This window comes from Struthio camelus, chromosome 6, assembly GCF_040807025.1.
Source record: "Struthio camelus isolate bStrCam1 chromosome 6, bStrCam1.hap1, whole genome shotgun sequence".
In the NCBI taxonomy this organism is placed as follows: domain Eukaryota; kingdom Metazoa; phylum Chordata; class Aves; order Struthioniformes; family Struthionidae; genus Struthio; species Struthio camelus.
In genome coordinates this window covers 23,229,206-23,244,454 of record NC_090947.1, presented here as the reverse complement: position 1 = coordinate 23,244,454, position 15,249 = coordinate 23,229,206, and the positions used below count along the sequence as shown (strand labels likewise).

The window sequence follows — 15,249 nt, the reverse complement described above, 5'->3', positions numbered from 1 at the left end:
CAGAGCACAGTCCTGCAGCAAATTCTAAGCTGGAATTCTAAGGGCTGCACATAAGAATAATTCAATTACAATGATAGTAATTGGCGTGGTAAAAATTAGTCATCCGTACATTTACTAGGTAAGCAGAGTCCTTGCTCACATTTTCAAAAACAAAATTTCTGAAAAAGAACTTTAATAAAGCTTATGGGCTAAATATATAAAAACCACATCTGGCACAGAAAGCTCTTGTGCGGCAGACAACTGGTGGCCAGGAGAGTCCCTGAGAAAGCAGCCTTTGTACTTGCCCTGTTCTTATACTCTTCCCCAGGCATGTTTTTGGACTCTAAGGCAGATATTAAACTAAGCGAACAGTAGCCGGACCCAATACTGCCCTTTTTATATACTTATTTATATGTTTGTTATTGTTGTTTGAAGTGCAAAGGTATTTGTTTGCCTTGCATTGCAACTGCTGTTGTGGATACCTCGAATTGTAAGTATTAGAAGCATTCCTTCTGGAGTAGCTCTTGCTTTTATAGTCCACAGTATGTGTGCTTGTATCTGGAGAAGTATCGTTTTTACCTCCTTGTTAATAGTTTATAGTGGCAGAACTTTGAATGTTGAGCTATTTGGTGAGTAGTGCTCAATATGATAATTCAGTTAACTAGATGTATTCACTTCCTAATCAGCTCCTCTTCAGGCTTGAAATGAGAAGAGAGAACCATACTCCATTTAGACAGCTCATTGCTGTTCCACAAATCTTTGTTGCTAACTTCTGCTGTCTTTAATTTTAATGAAACTTTAACAAAGTCTTGAAGATTAGGGTGGGCTTTCACTGTGACTCTAATATGCTTGTAGACAAAACAGAAATGTAGCAAGAGCAATATGGATTCAGGCTTTTAATTTTTCCAGGCCAAGATGCATATATTCACTTCTATATTCACTTCTGAAAAAGTGAAATTATTTGTGCAAAACTTGACACAATCATATTGGTTTTACATAAAAAACAGGATGGATAGAGAGGGAAATAAGCGTGTTGTACAGAGATCCTGTACAACAAGAAAATGGAAGGAAAATTTAAAAGTATTGGGGGACTTTCTTTGTATTTTCTAAAAAAAAAAAAAAAAAAAAAAAAAAAAAAGGATTAATGGACTGCATATCCTAGAATCTACAAAGTAAAATATGTCTTTACACTAAGAAGGCAAAGGAGAGGCAGTGAAAGATGAAACCTTTTAACCAGATTTTCATATGGCAGGAGAACTATGTCTGCTGACAAACAGCGAGGTCTAGCCTTTGTCAGTTATGAACTGTTCAGAGTGTTGAAAAACATCTGCTAAGTTTAGCAGCTCTCAGACTTTCTATTTGACTTCAGATAAGAGTGAAATTTAAGCATCCACTATTAAAAACAACAACAACACCCCCCAGCTAATAGTTATCAGACGTTGCTTTGTGAGATTCTCAGTTCCTTTAACAGAAGGAAAATTGATAGCTCCATCCTAATATCTAAGATACTATTTTTGACACTTTAGTGATGGTCATGTTTTCTTCAGTAGTTTGTTTAACGTTCTTATTTTAACTGAATAAGTAGTTTCTAGAGGTGATTTTAACTTGTATCTCTCTAGTCTGATAATGTCCACCCAAACATCAATTAAGCAGGACTACTGTGGTTTTCCATTTGCTAGATTAATATTGTTAGTTTTTGCTTTTTGAAATGTTCGAGGATTTACATTTGTGGTTTTAGATTGATGAGGAAAGGACTAGCAAAAAAAGATGCATGGAAAAATTCTGGATCTCAGGTATTCTAATTGTAGAAGTACGCTGTCCCACACTAAACTCGCACAGCAAGCATTGTGGGATCTTAATCAACTCCTGATATTTACAGTGTGTCATAATGACAGCAGGGATCCTTATACCTGACTCTTGCCAGGTATATATTCCAAGGCTATTAATTGTATTTAGTTGCATAAGAACAGCAGAGGGCTAGGACAGTTAGGTTTTCCCATTTAAAAAAAATCGCCATTTGTACTAAGCCTAAGCTTCATTCCTGTAGACTTTTTGCCTGAGTCAACTCACTGGAGTAGTTCCACTGAAGCGAGTTAGACTTCATGTTTGTATGATTGTTCTCATTCCTAAGTGCTTCCATAATAGTTTGAATTTGTGCCATTGATACTTAGATGTCCAGGCTTTAAACTGCCATAGTTAAAGTGCAGATTAAGCAAGTTCTAGTAACACTGTCGGGCTTGTTTGGATCTGTCTAGTACAATGGCGCAACAGTGCAATTCTCTGCTCCATTACTTTGGGGAAAGCTGTTAGAAATCTCATCAAATGTATCTTTCATGTTTAAAAAAAAAAAAAAAAAAGGGCAAAACTTGGAATTAATTCTGAGTTTTAATATCAACACTTATTTATATTAACTTCATACAAGATTATGTTTTTGTGGAAATATATACAGGTATATACATACATACAGATTCATATATTCTATTTATTTATTTATTTTAGCTCCTGAAAGCAATTTTGAATGGAAACTACAGTCTCTCAAAAAACCTTTGTCAGATGAGTAAATATTACCTCGAGGGTGATTACATTACAGCTGAGGTAATCAGACTGACTTCTCTCCATAGACGTTACAATTTCAGACATAATAATGGCTATTTTCCATCACTCAGCATTTATTCTGAAGCATTCTAACCACAGTTAAAAGTATCACCTTCTTGTGGCAGAATTATTTATAATTTAGTTCCCCTGTTTGTAACACAGTGTTATAATACATTATCTGTAGGTTTACAAAAAGCTTTAATATTTTAGCTTATTTTATAGAGAGGAAAAATAATGTGTAATTTCGCTGTTATAAGCTTAACATATTATATAATATTTAGTGTAATCAAGTAATTTATTTCTTCTTGTTTGCCTCCTTAAATGAGTGAATTTTGCGTCCAGGAGAGAACATGAGAAGAGTACTAATAGATCGCTAATGTAAACAGAGAGATAGTGAATAAACCATGCCTTTTTTTTTTCTTTGAGATACTCTGCAATGATCAGTTGATTAGAATCTGAGAATTTTAGTGTTTTTTTTTTTTAATTCCAGAATAGCTCACTTGATTTTTATTTTTATTAGATTGTTTTTCTTCCATTTATGTTGTGTGTATACATGTGGTATGGAAAACAATATTAACAAAGCTTTTTCAGGCCCTACTATTTCTGGGGTTCATTCAGGTTTAACATGATATCTGAATTTTCTGCATATGTTATGTATGTTTCCAATATAATTAATATACTTGATAATGTTGTTATTATTTGTAAATAGCATACATCTTCTTTCCATCTTAATTCTAGAATTAAAGCTTTATCTGAAATTAATGACGTAGTAAAAAGAAAAGTGATTATTTGCATTTCTAATTGCTTATTCAAAATTATGACACTACCCAAGAGCATAGATTATAGCAATAGGCTTGAAATTCTCGGGTTATGCATATCCATTTTTGATATGTATGTGTGTATGAAATTTTTTATAGGTACAATTGCACTTTCATGGACCATAAATGTCAGCCTTATTCCAGATTTTGTGTTTATTTTGTCATTGTATACATATTAGTAATACGCTATGTTGTCAAATTGCAGTTCTGATCTATGAACGGGAAAATACCGAGGCCAAGCAATTTTTTCCACATCTTGAAGAAAAGTTGTTGATGGGTAAGTTTGAGAATTGTAACCACAATATTTTATTGCAGAAACATTCTTGCCTTTCATAGGTAAACACTGGAGTTATTGTACCAATAGGAGCCTGACTTTATGTTTAAAAAAAACACTGATTAAGAAAATATTTAAACTATTTCTGGGTTTTCTGCATCTTAAATAGGCTGCCTTGGGCTATAAAATGACAGAGTAAACATTTCCTAGTTGTTAACGTTCAATTGCAAGTACTCATTTTCAGTATATTAAGAGAAGAATGAGCGAGTCAGAAATCTTATTTAGGAACCATTACTTAAACTCAGAACGGGTAGAATGGACCAGGTGAGATCCCATCGTCTGTCTCAGTAAAATATCAACTAGCATGCTCCAAAGCATCAATAAGGACCTTAAACTAATCTGTCTATCTCTGCACTGAAGTGAAAGAGGAGCACTCAAGAAAACTCTTTTAGCGCTTGGGCAGGAAACTTCCAGAAGAGAGAACTAACAAGTTCTCTAACTAACAAGAACTTGTTTCTTAAACTACCCTAGACAGTTTTGCAGAAAGACATCTGATGATGACTGTGACCTAGGCAATTGAGTCATGCCAAAATGTTAGCCACGTTTGTCACACAGCGGATATTAGGCTGAAAGATATTAACCTGAAGAAAAAGTCTCTCTGCTGAATTCTGTGATATAGTACGATGAGAAGGAAAGAATGGCAAAGATTCAATAACTTTAATCCCTCTTTGGATACTCCCTGACCTAGTTTAAATGGGCATTATGTTTTCCCTACCATGTTAACTTTAGCTTACATCAGTTATTCACGGTCAAGAGTTCCTAGTTTGATATCTGTTAGGGCATAAAGACACCTGAGAAGGGGAAAAAAGTCTTTTCCTACTCTATAGCCACTATGTAACTAGAGGAAACTAGAACAACAAAGAAGCTTAAACAGTGGCTAAATTCATCTGAGCATTCCCCCGTAAATGAATGATTCTCTGGTTACCAGCTGTGCTTGTTTTAGAGCTATGTTGAGCCAATTCCAAGAACAAAGTGGTCACAGCACGTTTCAGGATATAAGCTAACATCAGAGTTTTAACTTTGTGTTCTGCCATACCATCTTTACAGGCCTTTCTTCCCTCACTAGAGAGGATTAATAAGTATTTCATGATTTAACTGAAAACAGGTAAAACTGATTACTTGCTTTTTTTTTTTTTTAATAAAAACTTCCTGTACTATAAAACAAATTCAGTCATGAATGATCTTTTATATTCCTGTGACAGAGAGAGCACAGCAACTTGCTGAAGGGGAGAGTGAAGATGATGAAGAAACCATTGATGGAAGCACCAAGGGGAGTACTAGCTGTTCAAAAAGCAGTATGAAGAAAGTGAAGAAAGTTCTGATTCTGATGATTCTGAGGAAAATTAGTTTGTAAATTCTTCTGCAATATTTCATTGATGATTTTGGTTCTCCAGCAGGCATTGTTAAACTGTACTACTTAATCATAATTTCTCTCCTGAACTTCAGTAGTCTTTTTTGTGTATGTATTATTTTCAAACTTATACCTGCAAAATTTACCTTGTTCTACAACTTGATGACACATGCAAACTTGATATGTGCGGAAGTAATTGGTAAAACATTTTCCCCTTGGAGCAGCAAGTCACATGGAAACTGTGGTGTAGGTTGTTAGTTGTGCAAAAGCATTGTATTTTAGGAGCATTATGCTTGCCACGTTCCTTTTCATCATTTGAACAGGGGAAAACTTATCTTCCCACGTGATTACATGTAACTCTATTTTGCAAAATGATTATGATGTCTTAAGTGACAGAAATGTCACCCTAAAATATAAACACAGCTTGCTGAAAAATGTTGTGCTTGTTATAGCTTAATGAACATTAATGAAAGAGCGCTTAAGAGTGTTTCAAGTAAAAATCTGTACTTGATGTCTTTGTAAAAATGTATAATTTCAGTGAATATCTCTTATCCAGATTTGGAGATAAGCCCTGTAACCCAGTTGAGTAAAGGCTGGTTGTAAAGTTGATCAGAAAATCTACATAACTGGTAAGATTGTGGGACATTTATCAGTTTAGTATTCAGTTATTGTTAACATTAATAAAATTTATCCACTGAAATGGCACGAACCACAGTAGGGGTGGTAGGTATCACTCACCATGGTGCAAAAAAAAAATTAATACTCACCTGAGGAAGTATGAATTCACACTCCCAGTGAGTGTGATCTACATAAAGGGATTATGGGATTGAGCCTCTTAGATAAATTGACCACAGAAATTTAACTGTTTCTCTGGCCACAACTAGTCTGCAGAATACCAAAAGTCTGGTTTGTAGGAGAAGTGGATAAGAGAGAGGTAAGCCAGCTGCTTTCCTGAAAGAAGATGAGCACCTCTCTGCTCGCTTAAATTGAAGGGAGTGGAAATGGTCAACCCCTTTGAGGTTCTAATTCCTGAATTATTAATTCTAGTTTTAGTGTCCACATCATTCAGCTCCTGTTGCTTGCTTTTTCATTTGGAGATTTTTTCCTAAGACAGAACCGTTTGGTCAGGTCCTAAATGAATTCATCTTAGTGCTTTTGAAAGAGATAGGGAAAAATCATAGACTGGGAATTGTTCCTCCTACCTTATAAGTATACTGATTTTTCTGGGCTGACATTAAAACTTTAAAATGATATAGATACGTTCTGAAGAGGCAAATTCTCTTTCTAGTAGTATATCTCAAGAATAGATCGGAAATATAAACTCAAGATGGTTTACATTTTGTGCTAATATCTTCTGCCATTTTTAATGCAGATGTGTATGTGGGATGTCTTCCATATGTATTACCTCAAACCAGTTGGTGTCCACATGATGAAGACTAAGTGAACCATGTTACAATACTGAAAGAAACAGATAATGAACTGAGTATTTTTAACACTTTAATTGTAGTGGCTGAGATTAATGTTCAAAAACTAATGTTCCAAACTATATAGTAGCAGTTTTGTACTATAATTTTAAGGGTGTTACTTCCTTTTACCTCAGTTTAAAAAAACTGTGTTTAGCAATGATATGTGTAAACATTATTGAATAAATGCTTTGCTTGTTCATTTTCATATGAAAAACAAATGCTCAAACAATAATGTAGCCATCTAAGTTTGTAAGTCTTAGAGAAATAATTGGTTAATTTATTCATGCTTAGATAGATGTACATTTGTAAAATAATTTCCCTTGATTTCTTAGATATGAGTGGGTTTGCACTACTGCCTTTAGCTTCTGTGTGTCGTGTTATTTTTCTTTCAGTACTTCCTGATGAGGATCTGTTTGGATAATTAAGACAGAGAAGATGGTTATCAAATGTTTGTGACCCTTATAGGGCTAAGTTTTCCAGTGTCTGTTTAACCCCAGCAGCATAAAGCACATGAAACCCCAGAATGAAATCTTTAGGAGAATTTATTTTCCTTGAAGAGATCTTCCTGTGCTGTAAAGGTGCCTTTGCAGTTCTCCAATATTTCATCTTGGTTCAAGGTACAAAGTGCAATGGAGAGGGTGTCTCTGTATGTTAGTGGCCCCTAAAGGTCATTTCTGGAGCCCCTCTCTTCCGTAGCATATTCATATTCTTTATGTTTCTTGTATAGAATTACTGTAAAGAAGAAGAGAAGAATAATTATACTTTTTTTTAATTGCTTTTAGAATATGTATATCATCTGCTTTTACAGTTCTATACTCATGAAAAAGTGAGATGCATATCAAAGTAGTCAGAAGGTGTTAGTTTGGTAATGGGGAATGCTTAAGTTGCTCTTGAAGTTGGAATCATTGCCACAGCTACTCTGTTACCTTCTTACAGGGTCCATAAATGAGACCAGGAAAAGTTCACCTACTCTTATTGAGGTCTTGGTCAGAAAAGGGGGAGCAAAGACAAAAGGACTGATGTGGCAGGTCTCTTAAAGGTTCAGAAGCTTTACTTAAACAAATTCTGTCTGATTAGTCAAAATTAGGGACCTGTAGGGAGAATTCACCTAGTGAATCAGAAAATGAGAGATTCAAGTAACTGAAACAGCACATAAATGAAAACCCTGGTAAAAGGATTTGTGTCCCTTGAACTGAAAGCCTCAGAGGCTTTTTATGATGCTTCTCAGGGCTGTTCATAGCTTCCCTAGTCTCAGAAGTCAGACTTTTTTTAACCAGGTTGTCTTTAACAACATTTTTAAGAGAATGAGGTGTTTAGATAAATATCTTTATTATATGTATATAATAAAGACAAGTTATTTTTAAAGCTTATATCTATACCTTTTATAAATTATGGCTATAACTGTAAAACACAAAGCTACTTTTCACTTAGATCTGTTTTCTGAATATGATTTTTTTTTTTTTTAAACCTTGTTAGTAAATACTTGCTTCTCAGTCTTTTGGGTGGCTGGCATTAGTCAAATAATTTCCAAAAGAGCTGTACATCTTCTGTGTTTTCTTTTTTTGACTAAAATTTGCCTTTTCAAACTGTGGCTTTTGTCTAAAATACATTTTAAAACAATAGATCAATCTACTGCTACTTGAACAAGAATTAGCTTAAAGCTGTTGATAGTTATCCTTCATTCGCCTAGACTCCGTGGTAAATACACCTTGAAGATCATATTCACTTATTGACAGATACAGTGCTTTTTAATGAGTTAAAAACCAGTAACCAGAGTTAAGTAGTACCAATCTTTTTTCCTACAGATTGCAAACTGCTGCAACGCTTTATATAGCCTCTCTTTGTCAAGCAGCGGGCATGTTAGTATTGGAAGGCACTGAGGGCAAATTTACACCAATACACACACCTAATTCCAGGTCTAACATTTCAGATATCAGAAGGGGAAATTCTGGACCCTTTTACATCCTAGAAAATCTACTTATTGGTCATCTTGCAGTCTTTAGATTGCTAGAGCCTTTATACAGAATTTCTGTAATGGAAGTGGTCGGTGAATCCACATCTCTAATTTCAAGCCTTTCTCTATGGCATGAATAGCAGAAACTCCACTCTCTCTCTCAGATGTTTCAGAATTTTTGCTAGCTCTCCTTACCTTCAGTTTAGTTTAGTTTCAGTTTAGACTTTTGTTTAAAGAGATTATTAATCCGTGAAGAGAAAAGATAATTTGTATTACTGATAGGAGAATGCTGAGGAATGAAGTCCCAGGTTGGTGTTCGGTCCTCGTAGTCAGGCAAGAGTGAAGCTAGCCGTGTTATCTGCCCTGCAGAGAACTCGGCTGTCAGAGTTATCAGAGCACTATCCATTGTACGCTCACAAATCCCTTCCCAGACGTTTCCTTTAAACCCTCGTAAGCATTAAGTCTCCCTTAAGATAGATTACCCTGAAGTGGGTATTGACTGTAACAAGGTAGGTTATGCTCGAATCATTGTTCAAAGCAGTGCTGCTCTTATCTGATGTGCATAAGCTTTAAAACTTTGTTCTGGCTCAATATGAACTGTTAAAGATAGCAAGGCTAAATTATCTCTCTTGTTCTAGTGCTGAGTAGCTAACATCCACCCAGATGACATGACTCTTCTCTTTCGTGTTCGTCTCCTTCCAGTGCAGCTACCAAAATGCAAATAAGAGGAATCAAGAGCTTTAGGTAAGTGAGGGTTTGCAGAGAAGTTTTGAAGGGCCAAAATAGGGGATGGGAATCTATTATATGAATAGATCTGAATATGTGTCAGTAACATGTGCAACACTGATAATCTGATTTTCTTTTTGGGACCCAATATCTTCGGTTTGAATCCCTTTGTTCTCTTGATTTGGGAGAAGTTCTTCTTCCATAAAATTACTCCTCAGTACTGTTGTGTGATCTTCCATACTAAATACTGAAAAGAGAAGCATGTGTAACAGCTGATAGCTTTACCTAAAGCCCACACTCTCTTCCTTCCTCAAAATAAGAATGATACTGTTACGGTAAGAATGCTAATAGGAGGATCCCTTCAGAATAGGGGATAATGAACTGTTCATTCAAGAGAAGGAAGTTTTTTCTTACCTGCCACATCTTTTTTCCCTTGATGGACAGATTTAGTATCTAACATGACTGCTCAGAGTGCAGGGTTCTGATTGCCTTTTTTTGTGCCTGCTCATATTGACCTGTTTCCAAAATGTGTTTCTATGCTATGTTTTCAGCCTTATTATAAATATTATTTAAGTATTGTGTTCTTGTGAAACCACTTTCATTTCAATCAGATGCATTTAACCTGCCTTTTGAAAGAATATTTTATTTGAATGTCTGTAATGTCGTAGCTAAAAAAATACCAGAAGGATCAAGCTTTTCAGGTATAATGTTGCAAAAGGCCTATTATTCCACTAGCTACTCGTTACTATATGGGCTAAACTGCCAAACCCCTCAAGCTAAAACCTGACTTGACCATCTCAGGGGGGAAAAAAGGCACAATTATAATGATCCTGAAAACTTTTGAGGTTAGTTTAGGAAAGTCCATACCAGATAAGAGTGCAGTTATGGTTTGAGAAGTGTTTTTTAAAGTAGCAGGAAGACGTGCGCCTGTCTCCTGAAGATTCTTTATGAAATACGCCCAGATTCCAGCTCTTCAAATTCATTCTGGGATTGAAAAGCTGAACTGCATTATCTATTGCAGCAACATCACTGAAATTACTGAATATTTTAAATATAAACTGATGCCCTCCTATGGGATAAAAAAAGATATAGTTCAGTGAAACATGTAACAATTATAACGATAGATCTCAAGGAAAAAATCCAGGCATTAGCCCTAATGGCTCTACAGAGTTAATGGGAGAGGCTGGGAATACCATTTATTTCGATGACAAGATAAGCAGTTACAGTTTCCTAAAACTGGTAGAGAGCAGACTTACTGAGTATGCTATCGTTTCTGTTATCATTTTTCACGCCACAATCAAAATTCCACTACTTAAATAATTCTATTTCATTTATTTGACCCATCTAGATAATTAAGATTTTCTGTTGGTTTTTAGTTTTTTCAAGTTTGGAAGTAGGATTTGGGGGGTTTTTTGCTTGCTTCCATGTTTGCTTGGTAGTGCTGACAGTGGGGATTTGCTGCTGCTATTGTTTGGGGATGTGGGTGGTTCTTTGGGTTGTTTTTTAGATGAAGCAGATCGGAATGGACAGTGACACATGCCAGCAGGAATAAGGAAGGGGGCATCCTGCAAGAAGAAGCCACAAAGTACATAAAACAACATGCATCAGATTAGACTTCTCTAAATGCCCTTCCTTACAGCAGTGCAGAACGTTCTAGCTGGCAGCTTATCTTTTTAAATTCAGGCGACAGGCATGACCTTAAATATGGGACACTTGGATAGATCGGTGACTGATCGGCCATAAACCCAAAGCAAACCTATCTCTTACCTTCAAAAAATTTTCGCCAAGTGACGTAAAAAGGATAGCACAAGTTATCTCTAGAATAGAGTATAAATCTGTAGTTTTCACCTGACTTCCACTTGCAGAATTTTTTGGACAGGGCCAAATAATTATAGCATTAGTCTGTTAATTTTTCTTGCTGTGATCCTTTTTTCCTTCCAATACAAATACAGTAACTTATATCTGTATTTTTTTAGCACTGCAAATGAGAGCCAGGCAAATTCTATATTACTTAGTTTTGAACTATTTTCTGATTTTTCTTCATGACAATTTAGGACAATTTCTCCTTTAAATCTTTTGAATTCTATCAAAGTTGTAGGTAAATGAGATGTTGGGTACTAAAAAAGGTGGAAAAAGAAAGCGATACTCAATTCGATGAATATAGTTTGTAATAACATCCAGCATAATGGGTTACAAACAATTATAACTATGTGATTTAAAAACAGAATCTCAGGCTGTGAAGATAAAAATACAAACACATCATTTCAGGAACATCAACACCTATTGATGTTCATGGTCCATCTTATTGTATATGATTTTAGGAAAAGAGAATGCCTGGTCCCTACCACCTAAAATATTCACAATCTTTAAAAGAAAAAAAAAAGTACATTTAAAGGTACATTTAAAAGGCAATGGAGAGAGAATATGCATCGAGAAAAGGAGAAAAACAATTATCATAAAAATCATCTGAAGGCTGATTTACTTCTCTCCTTGTAGATAAATGTGAATATAACATGACTATAGTTCAGAATATGAAGAAATAACAACAAAAAAAGCATTAAGGTCTTTCCCGAATGCTTTTAAATTAACATGTAGTTACATTTTGACCTCCTTAAAGTGTAGGCAAAAGGCCCTCCTATCTCTTAAAAATATTGTGTATGGCTCCTGGCAGGTTCAACCTGATAGGTTCAAACCCACAGGCTGCCATAGAAGCAAACAATATTCTTCTGCTCAGTGCTCATTTTTATATGCCCACAGTTATAACTATTTATAATAATTGACTGATCTTTGTTGCTAAAGATACTTATTGCATCCCTTTTATTTATTCCTGTGCCCTCCCAAGGTACTCAAGATCCATATTTTAGCATATCCAGTTAGTGGACAGAGGTGAACTGGAAGTGACCCAATGGTCTGGCTTTCGTAAGTAATTTCCAGCCTAGGCATTGGTTACAAGCCCCAGGTAAGGGAATATCTGCACCCTGCTGTCTTGCTGGTACTATGGGTTGGCATTTTTTCCTGTGTATATTTCACAAGCTCAGTAAATGTCAGTGGGTTAAAAGCAAAGACCAAGCCTTCTGGGGCTTTAGCCTGCAATGTGCACAACACAAAATGTTCTCCATAACCTGTGCTGATGGTGCACTCAGGCACCAGCAACAGAAAAGCTACTAACACATTGAAGAGGAAAACAGCAAAGAGGGGTTGAGCAAAAAAAATCGGGGAGCACAGCTTGAGGGGGAGACTGTGAACTCTCTCACTGAAACTAAAACCGTTCTTGAACGGCCCCTGTCTTCTAGGCATATTCATCTGCCGAGGGCGTGTTAAAGGCCTAACTGGGCATATAAACACCGGGCGAAGCCTCCTGCTTTGGAGCGGGTTGCGTTGCGAGGCTGGGTTTGAAGGGCCCCGTGCGAGCGGGAGGGCTCGAGCGTTTCCTTGCGCGGGTGCACGGGGGCTGCGGGCTGCGGGCTGAGCGGCAGGTTTGCCCCGGCTCCATCCTCCACCTCTCGTCTTCGCCAGGGCCAGGGAGGCGCGGTCGGGGCGGGCTTTCGGTGACGGCCGCCGCTCCAGGCTGATGTCGCTGAGGGCCTGGGCTGGAGGTACAGCACCACCTAGAGGGGACGCGGCGCGGAGCCCGGTTTGATTTGGTTGCATCGCCTGACGGCGGTCCTCCGTGGCCCGGCGGGTGTTGCAGGGCTGCTGGCCGTGCCGGGGGGCTGCCCGCGGCCCCGCGCCGCCGCAGCCGCCCCGGCCCCGCTGCTGCCCTTGGCGGCGCGGCGCGGCGCGGCGCGGCCCGCGGGGCGGGCGGAGGCGCTGTCCGCGGTGCTGAGCGGAGCGGAGCGCGGCGCCCGCGGCCCGGCCGAGCCCGCTCTGCTGCCCGGCGCGCCGCTGAGAGCGCGCGGCGTTCCCTTTGCTACCTCCTTCCCCCGGCGGGCCTGAGTTTCCCCGAGGGTGCGAATATTTATGCCAAAATACATATATTTGTTTCAGGACGCATTTTTTGGAAGGCCAGAAGGGAAAGAATGGGCGCACACGGCGGGTGCACGCCGGGCGGTCACACGCCAAGCCTTTTCGCGCCTTATAGTGGCTGCTGTCTCCCGCCCCAGGTTCATTTTTTGAGACTTTTTTGTACTGCAGTCCTGCCACGATTTCCCACAGTCAAATATGTTTATTTACAATTATAGAGACAATTAGTCATAATTATTATTTCTCATACTCTGCAGTGAACATTTTGCCCGATTGATTGAAACTGCCTTTAAAACTGTAGAGAATAGACTCTCTTTGGAGAGGAGACTGACAGGCTGACAGTATTAAGTAGCCAAGACGATTGTTCAGCCGTGCAGACCCGGCACTAATAGCTGGAGATATTAGTACCTTTAAAACTGTATTTAAAAGCTGTCTTTTGTGCTCTCAGTGTTGTCATTATGCCTCCAGTTGCTGGGCGGTAGGCCTGCACAGCAAGAAGATCGTCTTGGCTACTTAATGCTGTCAGTCGGTCAGTTTCCTCTCTTAAAAAGGGCTTTTAACTTTTTGTTCTTCCTCTCAAGTCCTTGAAGAAGGACATGTCCCTGCTGATCGTTACAGTGTCAGCAGTCCCGGTTGCGCAGCATCCACTGCACGGGGTGACATCCTCTGTCTCCATCAGCCTGTTTTCCCTCCTCCATTCGCGTTGTAGATTCCTCCCAGCCCTTTCTGTGTCATCCGGGCGAGCAGGGTTTGTTTTAGCCATCTATTTAGCTACCTCGACATGTTGAAATGTAACACCACGGTCAGTACTGCGAAGTGTTAGCAAATTATCTTTGGGGAGTGGGGTGGGGAAACACAGTGAGATTTTGGGGTTGTTGGGAGTGGGGAAAAAATGGTTGTCTTAATGTTTCCATTTTTAGTAAAAGGATGCCTGGTATAAAACCGTAACCTAACGAAAATATTGAAGGTAAGTCACAGAAATCCAGGTGTTCCTTGTCTCTGGGGGAGACGGAAAGGGTCTCCGGTCTTTGAGTCTCTGCCACCCTCTGGCGGAGAGTCACGCAGAGGGAGCTGCTCCCCAGTTGGGAGGTTTTTCAAAGGGGAATAAATGAATGGGGCACATAAAATTCTCATCATAGTGTGGGGGGGTGGGGCGGTGGGGTGTTGCTAAGCTACACTTAACACGGACCCCGCCTGACTAATTTCTCGGCCAGCACAGTGTGCAGAGGCGCGGAGTGCTGAAGCCGGAACAAAGGCGGCTGAAGAGATGCTCCAAGCTGAAGTTAAGATCAAATGGCTTTGGTGGCTTTAAGCAGATGTTTTAAGAAACCAAACGCCGGTTAGCAAACCCGGCTACTTCGAGTAAAAGTAAATGTTACCGAGGGGCAGCCTCCTGGCGTCGCTTGCAGTGCTCCGCAGGGCACTGCGGGATGTCAGCAGGGGACGGCAAGGGGGAGAGACCCCGAGTGGGGTGCCCTGCCCCGACCCCGGCCCCGCGCGGGCCGCTCCGCACCTGCTGCGCTGCCCCCGGCCCGCCCGGCCGGCGCCCCACGGCGGCGGGACCCCAGCGGCCAGCCCCGAGCGCCCCCCCGCGGGCCGGGGGCAGCGCGGGCGGCCGCCCCCCGCCCCCGAGCCGGCGGGCCCAGCCTGCGGGCGGCGCGGCGCGGCGCGGCACGGCACGGCACGGCACGGCGCGGCGCGGAGGGGGTGGCGGCAGCCCTGTGACTCATGCCTGCGTCGAAGCAGATCAACCGGCGATTCACGCTTTAAAAAAGCAAATCCGAGTACTTGTGGAAAAAAGGTCATCTGGCATTAAATTCCGCGGCGCGATTGGTATTCCGACGTCGTTTCTGGCGGAGTTTATAAGCGGCGAGTCGCTCCCCGGCTAGAGTCGCCTTGCCTGCCTGGACTCTGGGAGTAAGAGTGGTCCGCTCGTCCCCTTGGTAAGTGTCCTCTAAACCACATCCGATTTTTCAAGCTTTTGGGAACCTTTTTCGGGATCTGGATCTTTTTTCTTAAAATCAGTTGTGGTCCCTGCCATACCTACAGAGAAATAACGGGCA

The 15,249-nt window shown here is 39.8% G+C and overlaps 1 protein-coding gene across 1 annotated transcript in view; it reads left to right on the top strand.

The window, feature by feature from the left end:
- The first annotated feature begins 14,932 nt into the window (after nt 1-14,932).
- Nucleotides 14,933-15,249, top strand: part of GAD1 (glutamate decarboxylase 1) — a 30,570-nt gene continuing 30,253 nt past the window's right edge. Inside the window, exon 1 of the mRNA XM_009681718.2 lies at nt 14,933-15,129. The gene's annotated coding sequence lies outside the window, so the exon portion shown is untranslated. The remainder of the gene's footprint in view (nt 15,130-15,249) is intronic.